We start from the raw sequence: 20907 nt of genomic DNA on the forward strand, positions 1-20907 counted from the left end.
TCTACCGAGAGCGAACAAAAGGTATTTATCTTGAAACATGGAAGCGAGATCATCTTCTATTCCTATTTTTGTTGCCAACCCAATTGTAGTGGAGGTCAAGGACCACCCCAGGCCAATTTTCAAGCGGTATCCACATGTGGCTACCTAGGAAGATTCGGTTGGAGCATTTTCTCGCATTCTGGAGGGAGTTGTGTATGTAGAGGATGTTAGGGCATACATTCACTATCATACAGAGGACTTAGGAACTTAAAAGATCAAGGGAATGTATAAGAGTGAGCTAATGGAAGAATCTGGAAAGATCAAACTGGTATATCAACATATTGAAGGACTAGGGTTTACAGACATTCTGGATATTCTAGAGTTTGAGGATGAGATAATCAGATATGTACTAAGCATAGTAAATGGGGAATTCATATGGCTGGATAGACCTTACAAAATTACCAAGGAAGACATCCGAGCAATTACTTGTTTGTCATCGATAGTGCAAGATCCAGATAAGAAAGTTTCAAAAGACTTCGTGAGGAATATCACTGGCGCTACATTTGACAAGAGATCCATGAAAGTGAGCACTATCACCGACACCAACATCAAATTTGGTAGCATGATTATTGGATATAAGGTAACTCAGCCAAACCAATTGAATTATGTTTCCAGTTCATGCATTTTGGTTGCATACAAAATTATGAGAGACAATGTAAAATTAGATCTTTGCAGTTGGATGCTTGATGAGTTGTTGATAAACTTAGGAAAGATTAAGGGTGAGAAGAAGGGCATTTTCTGGTATGGGAATTTGTTAGTCTTCTTGATGCTATATTTTTTCAATGATACACCCGACTCCTGTAGGAAACAATGGGCTTTTGACATTCTGGTAGGAAGACAATTAAAATAGTCGATTGTTGCATTAAGAAGTCAAAGAGATGATAAGATATGGGGGTATTTCAAGGCATTTCAAAAATCTATGAGGTCTAGGGTAAGGGCACCCGAGCATATAGTAGAGAAATATTCTACCATTTACTTCATGGTAAAGAATGATGAGACTCTCATGGAAGCAGTTAAGCCCCAAAAGATTTGGATTGAAGAAATGGGCTATGAGGTGGATACACAGATTATTGATGCCTACGCAAAAATGCTAAATGATGCACCAATAGATGAGGCAGAGAAACCCTATGGTACTGCACAATAGAAGACTCAAGAGGTTGAAACATAGTTCAACCAGAAGAAAAGGGAGAAACAAGAAGGAAAAGCAAGTAAATTTGTACAGAAGGTCTCAAAGGACATAAAGGAACTAATTGATGATGTCCTAGAGAAAGGTAGGGAGAGGAAGGATCTAGAAGTTCATATTGAACCTATTACTACTGAATCTAAATCAGAGGATGACACTCCATTAGAATTCAAGAGGGTTGTTAGGAAGAAACTAGAGGAAATAAAAGTGGAAGCAAAGAAGCAACCGGTTAGGAAGGTTACAATCAAGCTACCGGCACAAAAGAAAGCACCTAAAGCTACACCTATAGCTGCATCTGGTACTGCCAAGAGGAAGAAGAAGAGTGACATTGATTTAGCACTTGAAACTGGTAATGTAACTATCATACCACCTAAAACTTGTGCAGAAATTGTAGATGAAATCACTAAAGATGGAATATTGAAGAATGTTAAATTTTATTATGAAAACTTAGAGGATGATGAGCAGAGAGAGGTAGAGGAAACAATCCTATTATACTTAGATATCTATAAGAAAGCCTTAATAGAGATAGAAAATCAAATACCGTCTGAGTTATATAAGATGTTAGATGTTAGAAGATTATTTTCTATGCAAGAAGATAAACACATTAAAATGTAAGAACTACTAGCTATCTGTGTTACTATAGCTCTAGATGAAATGGATAAGACAATTGAGGTAGCAAACAAAAAGGTCTTCAATAGAAAACATAGGATAACTAGTCTGATGCTAGGGAGAGTGAATGAAGTAATAATGGAAACTTGGAAAGCATGGATTAAATTTTTGGGAGAACATAAAGGATTCTTTACTTCACCAGAGACCAAGACAGATACTGTAGATACCCTGGTTGAAGGGAAAGGAAAGGGGATTATGGGTACTTCAACCTTAGTTTTGAAAAATATTAATATAGTGGAAATTGAGCCATCGATAAATACAGATGTAAAAACAAATACAAAAATATCGGTTAATATAGAGAATAAACAAGATAAAATTGTACAGGATACTAATATTGAGGACAATTGTCCTCTGGATACAAATGTATAGATTGAGGATACTAATCCTACAGATGAACTGACAGTTACATAGACTACACCAAGTGGCAAAGCCACTGGTGCAAGTAAGGAGGTAATAAAGGATAAAACATCAGAAGAGAAAACAAGGGAATTTGGCAGGGAACCAGTTGTTGGCCCATCATTATTGATAATTGACACTTCTCAAGTAGAAAAGAAAACCACCATAGAATGAGTCCCATTGAATTAATGATGATGGCTTCTCAAAAATTGATGAAGGAGGGAACTACAGACAAGGGGATTATAGATCAATCAATCAATCTTCTACATAGATTGGTCCCAGAGTGTAAGATTGAAAATGAAGTGATCCCTTCTAACAAGATTAAGGTAATCACTGAGCACATATCAAAAGAATTTCAATCCTTACAACAAATATCAAACCAGAAAGCATTAGAAAGATTTACTCAGGCTAAGAGAGCCACTTTTTATTAGGTAATTGAGATAGAGAAGAAAAAGATTGAGGAGAAGCTAACTCTAATAGAAAATTCTTTGAAACAATGTACAAATATATATAGGGTATGTTGTAATACTAAAATACTTACAGAAAATGTAGATAAAAAGATAAAAGAGATACAGGAGAAAATTGCTAGTATTGCTAACTCTTTTGATGGATTAATTTCACTAACAACATCAATTGATGGTCAAATTTTGATTTTGGAGAATCAAAATTCTGCTATTGAGAAGGAAAGAGATAAAATAATTCGGAGAGCTAGAAGTCTAAGAGGTTTGGTTAGTCCAAGATTGGATTCACTCTGTGTACATAACAAGGAATGCATGGATATGTTGGGAAAACCCACACTGGCAGAGGTAAATGAGAAAGAATCTTTTGCACATTTATTGAGTGGACTTGTATCTATTTTCGGCACATTCAAAACCGGCTGGGATACTTATGTAGAGTTACTAGAGAAAGCTTATCTGGAAATTTTGAAATTGGTCAAGCTCCAGTAAGATATTCTTGGAGGTATTCAGTGTACAGTTCTTATTCTTTGACATTCTTTTTACAATTTTTTGGGCATTGATGTCAAAGGGGGAGTAGTATAGATGTGAAAAAGAATAAAAGAGTTTCATACATTAGGGGGAGTTATAAAGTTTTATATTTTTAGGAGATATGGAGTATTTTTCATATTCAACTCAGGGGGAGTAGGGCAGGATGAAACCATGACCATTTTTCACATGAGTGTTACCATCAATGCCAAAGGGGGAGATTGTTGGCAATTGACACTCTATTGGTTGGTTTCACTATGTTGTCATTGATAGAAACATGATTTTGTGTTCCAATTTTATATGGTGTACCAACAGGCACTTCATAGATTCTACACCGGCACCAACATCAAAAGGTCAGAAAGATTTATTTGCTCACCGACAATGCAAACTGACATGGTATAGAAAATGTTATTGGTATTGGAGGCCGGCATATCTTGGATCCGACATTGACAATTTGTTTTAATGTTTATTCATTTATGTTATATGACCGACATGTAATCTGATATTGTATATATCTTTGTAAGCTGACATAAGGCATAAATTTGTATAGGGCATATAGGTCAGTTTGATTAGATCATTTTGACATAATAAGGATATGTATGGAATATATCATGATGCAAATGTAATGCAAAATATATCAGAGAGATTATGTATGTGAGGAATTTATTGTAGGGGTCGTTCCGATAATGGGGTTTAGGGTTTCAGACCGGAATAGACAAAGCTTAAACCAGAACTGTGTTCTGGCATAGAAGATGCTATCTTAGCAGTTCACACTTCTTCAGATTGTTGTCTGGAATTTTATTAGTCAGTGAGGCTCCTATTGTGATTGAGCAGTGTGCTCTAGGCTATTAGCCTTCCTGCAAGTGTAGGCCCATCATATTTTGTAATATCTCTTCATATGGCCAGTAGATTGATATTGTGGGTCACACATCCCATCGTGGGTTTTCCTCATTGAGGTTTTCCACGTATAAATTTGTGTGTTATGGTTCTCATTTATGTGTTTGGCTTATTAGTTTCTTTACTTCTTTCTATTCTGTTTATACCGGTATAACGATTGGTGTATGAATGTTTTGTTAAAGCTAAACTCTACTATTCTGGTATAACACTGATTCACCCCCCCCCCCCCCTCTCAGTGTTATTGGTTTCCAACAATTAGTAAAGTTCCAAATATTATATTATTATATGATAAAATTTTACTGATATTAATATTATAGTATTTTCTCTCATTTTGTAATATATGAGCCTATCAATGTGTGAGTATAAAGTGGTCATGGTATAGAAAATAATTTATAGTGTTAATTATGAAATTAGTTTGGAGTGGAGATGATATTTATATTTTGGCTATGTTATTTTATTGTTTTGTTCGGTGGGAATTTAGTTATTCATTGATGCAAGAGCAACTGGTGGTGTAAGGGCAATCCTTCATCACCCAAAAATATTTCCTTTTAGTTAGTTTTATATTAAATTTTTTTTGCATTTTTGGATACCCATTTGGACGAATAAGAGATTCCAACTTTCAGAATTGACCAGCCGCTTTTTCTAGCCAATCTGTTACTTTTAGAAAGTTTTAATTTCAAGGAAGATGGAGCCTAAATTTTACGGGAAGATTGAGAACAAAAAAATAAGCACATTGGTGAAGAATCAGGTTAAAATCATTAACAGTTTGAAAGTTATTCAAGATTCAATTTATCGAAAAAAATTCTTCTAAATCAAATTTGAGGCATTAAATGACTTCAAACGACCATAAAAATGGCGAGAATAAATGGAGAAGATTCTTAGCACATTCTTCACTCAGAGATATTTCTGACACTTCAAAAGGAGTCATAATTTGATCATTGGATCAAAAGTTATGGCTACTGGAAGTTGGACCATATTTTCAAAAGTTTCTAGTTTTCAAATTTGGCTCAATTTTGAAATTCAAATTGTATGTTTTGGTGCTAGACCGCCAAATTTTAATTTTAAATTGTAATTTTGGCTCCAAAATGGAGGGGAGGCTATTTAGGACTCATTTTGAGGAAACTTGTAATAGTTTTTGGAGAGTTGTTGGATGTGAGTGGTGAGTTAGAAAATTTGCCTTGTAAGGGTTTTGAGAAAGCTCTGTAGCTATAAGTTGTTGCAGCTTGTGAGGATTATTTCCTCTTGAATGTAATTGCATGTATTGAATATAGTTTTCAAATAATAGTAATATAATTTTTTATTGCAATTTGTTGAGTATTTTTGTATCTTGGGTTTCGCCCTCATCAATCATTTATGAGTTAACCTTTGATTATTAGTTATTTTATTATGTTTATGTTGTCACAAAAGTTTGCACCCTGTAATGATCAACCTTGTGACATTGAATCAACCTCTGAAGTGTGGGACCTTCCGCTATTGTGAGGTTGAATCTCTGGATAAGGTTGACTTCCTTTTAATCTGATGCAAAGTGTTGGACCAACCCAACACATGAAAGTCTAATCTATTGATCTAACAAGGAAAAGGGAGAAAGAGGAATACAAAAAGGTAAAAAAGACTTGCACTTGAATTGAAATGTTATCTCCCCCCCACTTGTAACTGCACTAAACTTCAATGAAACTACCCGAAAGATACACTATTTTCTATCTAAATCTAGTTTTGTAAGACTGGGTCAAGGTTGGAATTCTTAACAATGACAAGGGGAATGAGAAAAGTTCTCAGATGCCACTCTAAGAGGAGTCAACACTATCATAGATGCTGAGAAAACAAGAAAACAATGTATCTAAACAAAGAGGTAAAAATCCACACATATGTTTAGACTAAAAATAGGTAAGACAAGAAAACTCCATTAATGCAAAGACAAGGCAATTTACAATTACATAATTCATAGATTACTATAAGAGAAAAAAGGAGAAGATCTAGAGAAAATTACAAAATTTTGCCTTTATAGTTGAGGCATAACTCAAAATTGAACTACAACTGAAAACCCTAACCCTCCTAGGGTTAGGTTACAAAATATCTGCAAGAGGGAGGAGATCAGATCGATAAGTTGATCTGGTGGCATGATTATAACAACCTCTGAAGGTGTCCTCTTCCTATGAAGAAACAAAATCCTTGCATGAGAAGACATCTCTGCCATAGATGCATCATGGTGGCACAACAAAGGTAAGAAATTCTGCAAAATGCATTGAAGAGGCATGGGTTGTGTCTAAAATCTACCAGTAGAGTCACGTCTGGAGTAATGGCAAGAAAATTTGGTAGCTCAATGAAAATAAGATCAGAGATCGAGCACTGACCAAACACAAAAGAATTCTCGACTACTAGGTCGACAACCGCCCCTAACAAAGAGCATTCAAATTTCAACGGCCTCCACAAGTTTGAATGTCCACCATCGATCAAGAGATCTTGCGCGTAGATGGATGTGTGAGATCTTGCCACATAAGTGCCCAATAGAGCCCAACCGAAGTTTGAAACATCATCGTTGATCAACTACTTTATGGAGATCCAACAACTAAGGATGCACCATTCATAGAGCAGGACCCACTAGGTCAAAGTTCGGCAAGACATAGCCTTTCAGCCAAACATTAGAAAAATTAACCCACTGCATGAAATTTTGGCTGAAAAGTCCTGTTCGTCTAAGATTCAGACCCACTGGCCTCACAAAACTAACAGGATCCGATGTGGCCTTTGAGTGATCATCTGACATGGTGGGATGGGTCCACATCCGTCACCATTGTTTCTTCGCAAGCTCCCCATGAACTCTAAAAATTTATCATGGGATGGGAGGGAGAACCTTTGTCCTCTTGTCATTTACCCTGCATAGCCCCCCTAGCACCTTGAAATGGCATGCAGGATGGCAGGGAAGCCATCCGCCCCTAGCCTTGTTTACCTTGTAGGGGCCTTTGTGTTCTTTGAAAATTGATGCGGGGTGGCGGGATGATTATCCGGCCATCCCATAATTTACCCAATAGTAATCTTGAATTGACCATCTTTGCCTTGTGGGATGGCGAGCTGCACCACCCGTACCATGTGTTTCTACCCCACGAAGCCATGTTTGGCTATTATTTTCCTTCGTGAGGTAGCAGGGAGAGACCGAGTGTCTATCTCATGCTATCTTGTGTCATTTTTGCCTTTTCTTGCACGACTAAACTACTTCCTCAAAACTCCTTATGGGATGGTGGCGAAGACCTCACTCCTCTATTTTTCTTAGCCTGCAAGCCGCCCTCAAGCACATTGAAATTCCTGTGAGAGGGCAGGCAATAGTTTGTTTTCATTGAGAAAAGAGACTTCGGAAAGACCCAAAATCATTGTATCACTAAGAGAAGCTAGGTCGAAAAGAAACCTTTATCATGTGGGTGCCATGCTTCCTATGTGTCATCTATTGACGTGAGATTCCTTTTTAGCCTAGGTGTATGTCATTATCCATTGTAGGTCCTACATGCCACATCATCAACGACATTGTGGAGTTATCTTTGTTGCACATGTTGAAGCAATCACACAATTGTGTGGCCCTTATAACTGTCGATCTAGGTAGAGTTGCACGTTGAATAAGGGAACCACCCAGTCATAAAGGAGCATAGGAAAAGGTCAGGCCCACCATCGTATATCACACAATCGATTGAAAATGGAACATCGAAATAGGAAACAAAATTGGAAGTATTCTTTTACTCTGCGACATAGCGATAAGGAAAGCACCAGTCGGTGGGAACAAATGTAGAGACTAACCTAACAATGAATTGGAACCCTCCAGCCAGTAGCCATTAAGTGAGTTGACCGGCTAGCCCGGTCAACTCAAAAGTAGAACAAGCAACCTAAAAAGGAGGAAAAGACCCCAACTACTAATACAGGTGCGCATAACATGCAAGTTATGCAGATACTGATTTCTTCAAATTGGATTTGTAGATAAGTTGACAGAAAAAGGTCAACAATTTATTTTTATGGGTTGGTTGGTATTCTTGTAGATGGATTTTTTTTGGGGGGGGGATTTTGAGAGAGGAAGGTTGTTCATTTTAGGGGACTTTTGCTAGAGTTTTTAGAGATTGATTTACATTTGTGAGAGAAGGTTTCTAGGAAAAGAATCATCCATTGTTTGTGTAAATAGGAGAGGATTTATTTTGGATTTATCTTGGGATGGTTAATTGAAGATATTGCTGGAATTTTGCTGTTGTTTATGCCTTGTTTCTTATTGGAAGAACTTATGGTTGTATGTGGATAGCTTGCGTGCTTCGGTTTTCTTCTTTCTTCTTCATTTCTTTGTTGTCTCTATAGTATTTGAGGTAGGATTCAAATACCCATTATTCCTAAATGATTTCTCCTTGTTTTGGAAAAAGTAAAGAAATATTTTTAGTATATTTTAATGTAGTTTGATATTGTTTTGATTTTTAGTTATGTTTGTGTTGGGAATGCCATTGAATTCTTTCTCTTTCTTAATGGTTTTCTATGGAATCTTATAGGGTTTTTACGCAAATGAATGAAATTTTATTTGATTGATTTTGGTAAAAAATAAAATAATGTATTTAGTGCATTTTTATGAGTTTTGAGTGTGATTCATTCTTCTAGTTTTGTAAATTAGGTTTATGTTGTAAACCCCTCTCCAAATGGAGTTTTCGAAGTGGTTGATTTTAGGGTTTAGCATCCTGTAATTTATGTATGATTCTTGGAGTCAAATTTAGGGAATTATAGAAGAATAAAATGCACCCCTCAAATGGGTTTCTACCCGATTTCGCTTCTAGGTCCAAATTGATGCCTAATTTGGAGCTCAAAGTCCCCTTTTTCTATCTGCATAGGTTTTGTTTCACATGCATACTTACAGTGAACAAAAGCATAAAAATAAATGTCATATGTATAGGAAGAAGTATCATATACCCAAAAAAAAATGTCATATGCACAACAAGAAGTGTCAGATGCACAGGTTTTGGGTTTTGTTCTTGTTTTCCCTAGTGTGGGTCCATAGGGTTTCCAGGTGAATTACTAGAGGCTTAGGTTTGGTTTGGATTTTATTGTTTGTATGTTTGGGGGTTTGTAAGGCCCGATTTAAGTTGATTCATGTTTGTAAATGTTTCTCTACTCTCAAATGTAAATAAATCTAGTAGTTACTACTTTGGAAGTAGATTCATTGATGTATCTTAATGGTAAGGGATAAAGAGACATTATGTATGATTTATGATACTAATTCTTGATTATGGATTTATGTATGGTTCATTTGAGATATATATGCTATTCATTTTGATCATACCTTGAAAATAAACCCTAGGTTAAGGGTGTCTAGGTGTAGTTTAGGGACAATGGCTCTCAATGGGGATCGATGCCCTAAAATGGCTACCAATGTAACTCATTAAGAGTTTTGTAATCAAGTGATAACCTAATTAATGAAATGGGAGGGAAAAACACATTAACAATATAATTATGGCACGCCTCCCATGGCCTTGAGTGCTTGTACAAACTAAGGATGGGAGTAGGAAGGCTTAGACATCTATGAGGCATTGATCTAGCATGATCGAACTTCCTCATCTTCATGATAATATTTTTTAGTTCCACATGAGTTATCAAATGGGGGCGAGGTGTAGAGAGATTTCCAAGGTAGCCCATGTTGAGTTATGTGATGACACTCTTCCCTATTTGTATCCTAGAACCCTATCTTATGTGTTATGTGAGATGCCTCTAGTGAAACCTTGTTGTGTCTTGGTTGTCCATATGTTTCCCTTGTCTTTCTTTGGATGTTGGTTATGTCAAACTAGTTTTCTTGTGTTGTGTGGGTTCTTGTATCTATCTCCAAAGCATGATAGGGTGGACCTAAGTGTTCCACATGGTCGAGAGGTTGTTGCCTACCTCCATCGGGGGCTAATGGTCGTGTTCATGTGCGTCAAATGGATCTTGTATCTTCTTTCCAATTTCTCTCATTCATTATTGTAGATGATTTAGTGATGTATTAGCAGATGTTATGTGACTTTGTACATATAAATTTAATTGTAACATTATTATTTTATTTTGGACACTCCTTAGGAATATTATTGGAATATTAATTAATGTAATTAAAAATCTATGCAATATTTGAGTAATGTTTAAGTAGTCCAGTGTTGGTATGGGCTACTCCCATGTCGATAAATGCTTAATCATATTCTATGACAAAGGTTATCATAGGAACACTTTGTTTGGTTTTTTAAAATGAACCTAGTTTTAGATTGAATTTTTCTTCTTTGTGTAATGTTATCATTAATGTATTATGATTTAATATCCTTTGATATTGTTTAGAGAGTTTCCAGGGTAGTGACGTTAGGGAACCTGCAAGAGGACTTAGGTTGGGTGAATATTTATCTTTTGCATGTGCATTTGTTATAATTGATTTCATAATGAATTGTTAATATAATGTGATGTGTTTAAAAACAATTATTACTATGTTTAATTGGTTATCTAGCTATTGTCCTCTAGGGTTCCTTAGCAAGGCGCTACAAGGTTTCCACTAATAACAAGATAGAAGATAACCTTATTCACACTAACACAATGAACATGTCAAATAACTAGACTACAACCAAAGTGTCAAGATTAAAAGGATCATTTTAATATTAAATAATATACTAAATGTCAACAATTCACACATGACTCACTATGGACCTAAAAAATATAATGCATAAACTCAAAGTCTATTAACAATAAGTTATTTTATATCCAAGTCAATATTGATTGCAATTTTATTGATAGTGGTTTGAACAATATTCAAGAAATGAATGATACACACAAAAAATAATGGAAAACTATTAAGATTCCTTAGCAAGATATGAAATCTGTCAACAACAACAATGAAGGAAAACTAAGAGGGGGGAGGGAATCAGTTTTCACCAGATCTACAAACCTAATCACAAAAACAAATTTAATAAATTGTAGCAATAACAAAGATAAGCAAATAGATAGCACAACACACAACACCAAGATTTTGACGTGGAAAACCTGGTTAAGGGAAAAACCATGGTGGGAACCTACCCACAATACGATGATACTCTATAGTAGTATGTGAAATATTACAATGGGAAATGCACATGCATTCAGGCACACTGCCTAGAGCTCACTGCTCAAAAGATAATGACCCAGAAGGAATGAACTAAAAGAACAACATCTACAAATGTCTGATTACATTTTTGGTTAAGCACAATTATCTTCCCTACAAAACCAATCTATACTCAATCACAATGTTGAAGGATGAATTACTTGTTCGCACATACACCACTCACTAATAATGCAAACACAACCTCTATATAAATTACATGACAATATCACTTATTTATACAATTCATCAACCTTGACAACAAGGTCGGCTAAACCCTCAACTCACAATTAAAAAATTACATCACATGATACAAAGATTAACCACTGGACCAATACAATGATATACATGACATAAAATGGACCTAAATCAAATCTCCAAACATGCAACACCACCAGAAATCACGCCAAGATCAACCGTAACATGCTACACCACCAAGAAAACCACATAACATGAAGACCATCACTGATTCAACAAAATCACCAAGAACTCGCACAATGATCAATGTGGATCATCAAAACAAATAGGACATACTTAGGAAACACCAGCAAGCACATTATAATCATCAACAACAGCTGCACCAATGTCACTTATCAAATCTTCATCGATCAACATCTGAAACTCAAGAACACTCAAACAATAGCAACTGTCATGAAGAAAATATAAATTGCAGAGCACCAAATCATGAACCATCTAAAATGAATATACAAAATACAATCCCAAACAATATCCCAAAATCTCAGCTCAAGATCTGATCACACTAGAATATACCGGAGGAAATACTGAACTCTGCAAAGCACTGATCAGGTAAACAAACTACATAACCAGATCATCTGATATGATCAATTAAGCTTCCCAGATAACCAAAACCAATATAGAAGAATATAATGATACTATAAATACTCCATACACCAAAAAATAATCCCAATAAACCAATATGAAATCACTAGAGAAGGAATATGTTGACATCAATGAGAACAACATATCCTAGCAGCAGTAATGTCCAACAAAATCTTAGAGAACACATCTGCATGTTTTGGAATCCAAATCCTAGAGACACAAATATGAGTGACTTAATTTTTTATCAAAATATTTATTGACCTCTAGTTGTTCCATGAGAGAATTTCTTTGAAGGCAATGTATAAATTCATTTGGGCTTTGACACCACAACCAATCATCATAGACCATGTAGCTATGAAGTAGTCCTTGACTCTTATATAACATCAATCGAACACCAAGATAAAATAGAATTGACTACAAGATAAAAAAAAATCTCATGAGGCGTTACAATATGGGTGAAGCTTCTAGGGACTCTTAGAAGAGGCTTGAACTCTCCCTATTATTTAAATCTACAAGAAGATTTGTGAATTTGACATTTCCAACTTCGCATTAGCTGCCAAGTAGATTGAAATATGTAAATGTTTCTTTCTTTTTTCTATAAAATTATGATAAAAGCCACCTATATTAAAAAATTCTATCATTACCTATAATTATATGAATATATTAATTAATGTATGAATATATAAATAATTCAAATTTTTTATATAAAATTTAATATAATTAAAAAAAAAGTTCTATTATATTTAAAAAATTCCGTAGTGTAGAAGTTCATACAAAAGGTTTATTCTATTTTTGTCCATTAAAACCAATGGTTCCTAATAAACCCCTTTTCAATATACATCCTAAATCCCCTAATTTAACATGCTTTCATTGTATTGCATATACTTGTTATTTAGTAAATTTTAACATGAATCCATATTAATAATAAATTGATATTGATGAATCATTTCAAATGGATTATTTGAAGATATTACTTTATAATATCAATGCCATGTGTCAATTAATTTCAAAAAATCTCTTCCCTTAGGCTAAGCCTAAAAGGTATTTTTTTTCTTTTGGGAATATGAAAGAAATTTGTGTGATGAGATTGGCAAGCCCTGAGTTCTCTATATATTATATTAATGTATTCTCTATTGTGTAAAAGGGGTACACATCTAGTTATAACATTGCATGATTTTTAAATTTAAACTTTCAAAACTTATATGTGTTAGAATGAACTGAACAAAAACTGAGAGGGGGGGGGGGGGGGGATGAATCAGTTTTCCACAAGTTAAACAATTATTGTAGATTATAAACCTTGTATCAGAGAAAAATGAAAAATAGCACAATGAAAGATAAAGCATGAGAGTACACAATACATAACACCAATATTTTGACATGGAAAACACGGTGAAGGGAAAAACCATGGTGGGAAACCCTACCCATAATCAGATAATGCTTCTGCAACAAAATGTGAAAATATTACAATGGGGATTGCACTTGCAATTAGGCCAATAGCCTAGAGGACACTCCTCAACACAAAAGGGAAGTCTCACTGACTTACATAAACATCAGACAACAATCCAGAGGAAATGAACTATGGAAATAGAATTTTCTAATGCTTGGTTACAATTCCGGTTAAGCACAATGTCTTCCCTACAACACCAAACTCTCCACACCACTTCACTGAATGATTTATCCTTGTTCTCACATTTACCTTTCTCTAATAATGCAGACATAATACCTATTCACAAATTATATAAACATATCTCTTATATATATAGATCATCAACCTTGATAACAAGGTCGGCTAAACCCTCAACCCTCAACTCATAAATACAAAAATTACATCACACGATACAAAGATCGACCGCCAGACCAATATTATGAATTACATTACATAGCATGGACCTAATTCAAATTCCCAAACAATTACTTTCACCAGAAATCCTGCCAAGAGAAACCGCAATATGTTACATCAACCGGGAAAAACCCTTAGTGTCTATAACACGAAATATCCTATTGGACCCAAATAGGATCACCAAATCTTCATGCCAGCCAATGTGAAGCCACAAAACAATTGGGATACAATCAAGAACACCTTTGGCACATTAAGAACCATGTCTAGAATCCACATCAAAACCACTTAACCATTTCATCAAATATCGCCAACCGGCACCAAGAACATCAACCGGTAGTCTAGAACATAATCAATATCTTCTGGAGCACCAAATCATGAACCAAATGAATATGACATACATATAATCATCATGAATATCCTTCCAAAACCATCTCCAACAATCTAAACATATCAGAGAAGAATCTCTGATAACCTTTGCCAAAACCATGTCCAACTGGAGCAGGTCAGCAACCAACCAGAGCAGTGTTGACAACCAATCGGAGAAGTTTTGACATCAATGACAAAAGATAATCAATTCCTCCATATTGCTAACAATCTCCCCCTTTGGCATTGATGGCAACACTGAATGTGAAAAACATCCAAGTGCCAAGGAATGCCAACAATCTCTAAGAAACTCTCTCTCCCAAGATAACAACAAAAGAACTGACTGGTCTCTCTCCCATACTGGAATATGATTTATGTTTTTCACATGGAAATCTCTCCCCCTTTGACATAAATGACAAAGGACTGATGCCAAGGTATTGAACCAATTAGTTGACTACTCCCCTTGAGTAGCGGCACCATCCCATCAACCTGAATCAAAAGATATTTCTGATAAGCTCACCGGATTGATGCATTTCTGCATCTTTAAGTCTCTTCCGGAGGGGTGGTGACCCCCAATTTATTTATGAGATATTCAAAAGTATCTTAAGGCAATGGTTTTGTTAGAATATCTAAATATTTCCTGAGTGGGCACATATACCAATCTGACTTCCTTTGCTTAAACCCTTTCTTTCAAGAAATTATATCTTATAGATATGTGTTTTGATTTGGAATGAATTACCAAATTCTTTGACATATCAATAGTAGTTATATTATCACAGTGAATAAGAATAGGCTCATCATAAATTACCCTTATATCCTTTAACATTTGCTTCATCCATAAGATCTGAGTACAATTTGTTGCAGCAGCTACATATTCAGCTTGAGTAGTAGATAATGAAGTGCATGATTGTTTTTTGCTAAGCCATGAGACTAATTTCCACCCAAGAAAGAATGCACCACCTATAGTGCTCTTCTGGTCATCAAAATCTGCTGCCCAATCTAAGTTTGTATAAGCACATAATGTGAAATCATCATCCTTTGGATACCACAACCCATAATTTGTTGTTCCTTTCAAATATATGAATATCTTTTTAACAATTTCATGATTTTCTCTTGGATCAGACTGAAATCTAGAAGCAATTCAAACAACATTCATTATATCTGGCCTGGTCTGAGTTAAGTATAGTTTTCCACCAATCACTAATTTGTATCTACTTGAGTTCACTTTAGGAGATTCATCATTCTGTGATAGTTTTCAACCGGTTATCATAGGGGTTCCAATTGGTTTTGAGTTTTCAAGTCCAAATTTCTTTAGCAATTCTTTCACATATTTAGTTTGACAAATGAAAATACCTTTATCAGTCTGAGTGATCTACAGACCTAAGAAAAATTCCATCTCACCAATCATTGACATTTCAAATTCATTCTTCATGTCATCAGCAAATCTCATGCATAGATTTTCTTCTCCTCCAAAAATGATATCCGAAGCAAAGGAAATCATGCAAGGCATTAGAGGGTTATTTTAAATACAAATAAACATATAAAACCAAATGACAATGATAAACTAACTATTTTATACCTTGCAATAGAAGATCTCTCTTGTTCCTCCAATTGTGTGAATGATGAAGTGGAATGCGCCCTATTGCTCCACTTGATTGGATGTGCTCTATTGTTTGGTTGTGGATGTCTCTCCAAGATTGCACAATAATGGTGAGTGGAAGATTGATTGATGGATGCAAGATGGATGGATGAAATGATTAAGTGATGGAGGATATGGATTTGGCTATAATGTAGATACTTGGGATGATTTCTATGCTCAAACTAACAACATAAGATTGCACAAAATGGAGAAATCAAATGAGGGGATGGAGACCCCAATTTATAGAGTTGGATGGAAGAGAATGGATGATCAAGATTGAAGAACAATGGAGGGCTAGGATTGAAAATAAGATATCACATGGATCAATGGATAATGCCATGACAAGGGGGGTGGAGACCAAGAGATTTTCCATAAAGATATTTCTTATCTCCACCCTCCTCAAGGTACATAGGGAAGAGTTCCCAATGCACCTAGGAGGAAATAAAGGAATTAAAAATTCCTTAGGGGATGCACATGGAATTAAAAATTCCTAAGATATTGTGTGCATGGGATTGGAAAAGGGAAAAAGAATTTTAAAATTCCTTGGGAAGGTGAGATGCATGGGAGAATGTGAGATTTTGAAAATCTCACATTCACCCAAAAAAGGGGGCATTTAAGGTGGAAGGTGAGAAGGGGGACAAAGAGGATTTAGCCATAAATGGCTATAGTTGACTTTTGTGCCTAATTATGGGGATTAGGTACTAGCAAGGGATTATGGGGATTATTTAGAAGAATTAGGTGAGGATTAGGAGCAAGTGGGATTTGTAGGAGGATTTGACTAAGAGAGAGAATGAGTGGGGGGAATTAAAAATTGAAAAATAATGCTACACAATATTAAGGGACTTTCTAGAAGAATTGATTAGACTAATGATGGATTAGGACAAGGTGATTTGTAGGAATCACCTAGATTAATTAATTTAATTAAATTCATTAATTAAAAGGGGGATTAAGAAGATTTAGTTTTTGAGTACTTTAGAGGAAGAAAGGGAAAATTGATTTATTAAATAAATTAATCATTGGACTATAGTGACAATATTAATTAGATTAAATTTAATTAATATTGAGAAGAATAAAGGTTAACACAATTAAATAAATTAATTATGTAGGAGGTTTAAATTAATAGAAATAATTAATTTAAGTGTCTACATTTTGCCCCTCTTTTATGCAATGACAAAAATTGGCAATGGGTAAAAGATAGAAGAAAGATGCTACCTAGCATAAAGCGTGGGTGGTGTATGCCCCCTTGAGAATTTTTTGAATTTTTTGAAAAAAATTACGTAAAATTCTCGAAAACAAGAAAGAAAGAAAGAGAGAAAAAAATGAACAAATTGAAATAAAAGAATAATGGATGGATGCATGATAGAAGAAGGGGAGAGACAAAGGAGCGGGCCTACCAAAGGGGGGCGATATAATCCACACATGGCCCAATGAAGGGTCATTGTCACACAGCTATCAGCAAAAGGAGAGATGGATTGCACTCTCACACATGAGCATCGCATAGAGAGGGTACGCCGACACAAGAGACCAGCCAACTATGGTATGTACCTTGGGTCCACCTTGTGATTTGATAAATTTAGGGTAGAATTAGGCCAAAAGTCAAGTAGGATGGACACGATGATTGTTATTTCGACGTGTGCGCCCCTAGGCTAGTGCGAGCATTGGTGAATAGCACCAACGCATGTGGGGATTAGGGGTCAGAGGGGGGTTTGGGGTGGGATGGACATGCATGGCATGAGCGTCTGTGGGGATTGAATTAGGCATATGTGCATGGCATGAGCACCCACACTGGTCAATGTTAGGACCTAGGTCTCGGGGGGTATGGACAAGGCTTTAGCTTGTTCTACTATGGCGTAGCACATGATCCAGATGTAGATTCAGTACACTAATAAGTAGAAGATCAAGTTCTTGCACCATAACTAGATACATACCCATTAGTGGGTGAATCCAATAGCAAAGGCACCTAGGATATATGCCAATACTTGATCTTAGAAGTAGATGTAGTAGCTCCAGGAGCAGGTGGTGAAGATATAGACACCCACAACATGAGTTCCAAGGGAAGTAGAGGCATAAGCACCAGAGTTCTTGGTAGGAATCCATGATTATAAATACATAAGCTTGAAACAAAAAAGCGGGATGCTTGAGGAGAAGAAGAAGAGTGAAGATATCTTGAGTGCAAAGAAGAATCATCTTCCTTAGAATTTATTCTAAGAAAGTTGTAGAGTGAGTCAACAAGCAAACCGGTGAGAGGTTTTAGCTGACAGTGATTGAGTATCTATATAACTGTAGCAGATCCAACAATAGAGAAAACCGGTGAGATGTGGTAGAGAAGGGCGGCATCCAAGTGTGACACAGTGAGTTGTGAGACTATGTGAGAGAGAGAGAGAGAAGAGAGGCCAAGAATCAGATAGAGTGATCTCATAACCGACAGTGTGATATCATTGTTGGAAATTTGGCATTACGTTGTTATTGATGTCAACCATTTTGGCAAGGTCATCGGTATGATGGCAATACACATAAGAGTGAGTAGATAGAAGGAAGGCTACCAATAAATGTGACTTGTGTCATCTATCTATAAAGATGGGTTACTAGTAAGGCATAGACTAGGATGAAGGTTGTTTGTGTGTTATGAAGGCACAACAACTGATAAACAGAACATAAAGGATGGTTGATGGTTATACCAGTAAGATAAGCTAAACCAGTAGTCAACCTTGGTCAACAAATAATGTTAAACCAACATAGGAATCCAAGAAGAGGTGGATGTCGACAAGCTTGATAGCTGGATGCCTGGTGGAGGTACTGCATAGGTCGGTGGAGTTTGCATCGATGCAACAATCTATGATCAGGTCAGCTTTAATGAGGAACCCACAAGTCATCGAGTATGCCAGAAGATTGCGGCTCGAGGAAGGCAAGTTGTAAAAGCAAGTGCACTGATCCTGCAAGAAAATTTGATCTTCATTCCTATTTTTTGAAGGAAACAACAAAACCCTTAATGGCGAGTGATAGAGAAAAGAAGAAACGTGTGGTGCAAACCTCCAGATTTAGAAAATGCACATTGGAATGCAAAATTTGGTTGTTGATTGATCATTGTCATAAATATCATATCCTTGAAAAGCAGATCGAATAAAAGGGGATTCGGATTGAGCTAGAAAAGGAAAACCTATCACAGTAGTGTTTGAATGCATTCTTGGCAGGAATCCATGATTGTAAATACATAAGCTTGAAACAGAAAATATGGATGCTTGAGGAGAAGAAGAAGAAGAGTGAAGAGAGCTTGAGTGTAGAGAAGAATCAACTTCCTTAGAATTTATTTTAAGAAATTTGCACAGTGAGTCAACAAGAAAACCGGTGAGAGGTTTTAACTGGCAGTGATTGAGTACCGGTATAACTGTAGCAGGTCCAACAGTTGAGCAAACTGATGAAGTGTGATTGAGAAAGGCAACATCCAAGTGTGACACAGTGATCTCATAACTGGTAGTGTGAGATCCAAGAAGAGAGGCCAAGAATCAGAGAGAGTGATCTCATAACTGGTAGTGTGAGATCCAACAAAGAAGGAAAGACTATCAACCGACAATAACCTATTTGATTAAGAGTTGCATAACTCATTTGCAACAAGAAGCCATAACTATATCTAAATTGTGTTTCAATATACATCACCAAGTTGAAGCTTGGTGCTCCTTGGGTTGGTGCCCTAAATCTTTGTATTTTAGTGTTTTACTTGTGAGGCTAGATTGGAGCACTAGTCTCCAGTAGCATTTCTCACTGAGGTTTTTTCCTTATTGGGTTTTCCTTATACATCTGGTGTTGTGGGTTGCATAAGTGTGATTTTCTTCTTTGATCTCCTTATTTGCTTTATTGGTTTGATTTTTTAGTGCTTAAGATAACAACAAGTATTCTGAAGTTGCCTCAAAAGAGAAAATAATTCAGGAACCACTGATTCACCCCCCTCTTAGTGGTACTCTGTGTTCAACAATTGGTATTAGAGCGTAGGTTCCTGATTATTTATAAGCCTTGGGTAGATTTTGGACTTAGAAAACAATGTCAAGAAATGAGTCTGTTTCCTCAAAAGCCCCCATGTTTGATGGATCCAACAATGCCTTTTGGAGCAGAAGAATGGAGACCTCTATTTCCTCCCTTGGTTTTGATGTGTGGATGTCTGTCAAGAGTGGGTATGTTGTCCCTAGTATTCCTCCCACTAATCCGTATGCCAAAAAGGAGTATGAGAATAATGCAAAGGCCAAACATGCTATCTTGATCAGATTGTCTGATAATGAGTTTGTCAAGGTCATGCACTGTGCATCTGCCAAGTAGACTTGAGATAAAATGTAGAGGCTATTTGAAGGAGATGCAAAAGTCAAAGAGGCCAAGCTACAATCACTAAGGGCAAAACTTGAAGGTGTCAAGATGAAGGATGCTGAAAATATTGTAGACTGCCTTCACAAATATGATGAAACTATGAATACCATCAAAGGACTTGGAAAAGATATTGCAGATGAGATACTTTTCAAGAAGGTACTTAGGTCTCTTACACCTAAGTATGATACAAAGGTGTCTACCATAGAAGAAGCAGAGGATATGAAGATCTTTACAATGGATGAGCTATTTGGCTCACTAACAGCCTATGAGATGAGAACAACCAATGATGCTTCCTTAAGGAAAGAGGCAACATTCAACATCACCTAGAAGGGCAAAGAAGTAGCTGCCCATAAAGGATCCAGTGAAGACTCTGATGCAGAGGTAGTAAAATTTGTCAAAAAACTCAAAAGAGGGTTTGACAAGTATAAATGAAAGCTACCACTCAAATGTTTCAATTGTGGTAAAGTTGGACACTTTGCTGCAAAATGTCCTTATAATGAAACCGGTGGAGATGATTCAAGAGGGTCTAGCAGACCTACTCGCAAAGATAAAGAAAGAAATGTCTACTGGCAAGGAAGAAGAGGCTACTAGAAGTAGAACAACCTCTATACT

The sequence above is a fragment of the Cryptomeria japonica genome, chromosome 10, assembly GCF_030272615.1.
Source record: "Cryptomeria japonica chromosome 10, Sugi_1.0, whole genome shotgun sequence".
Lineage (NCBI taxonomy): Eukaryota > Viridiplantae > Streptophyta > Pinopsida > Cupressales > Cupressaceae > Cryptomeria > Cryptomeria japonica.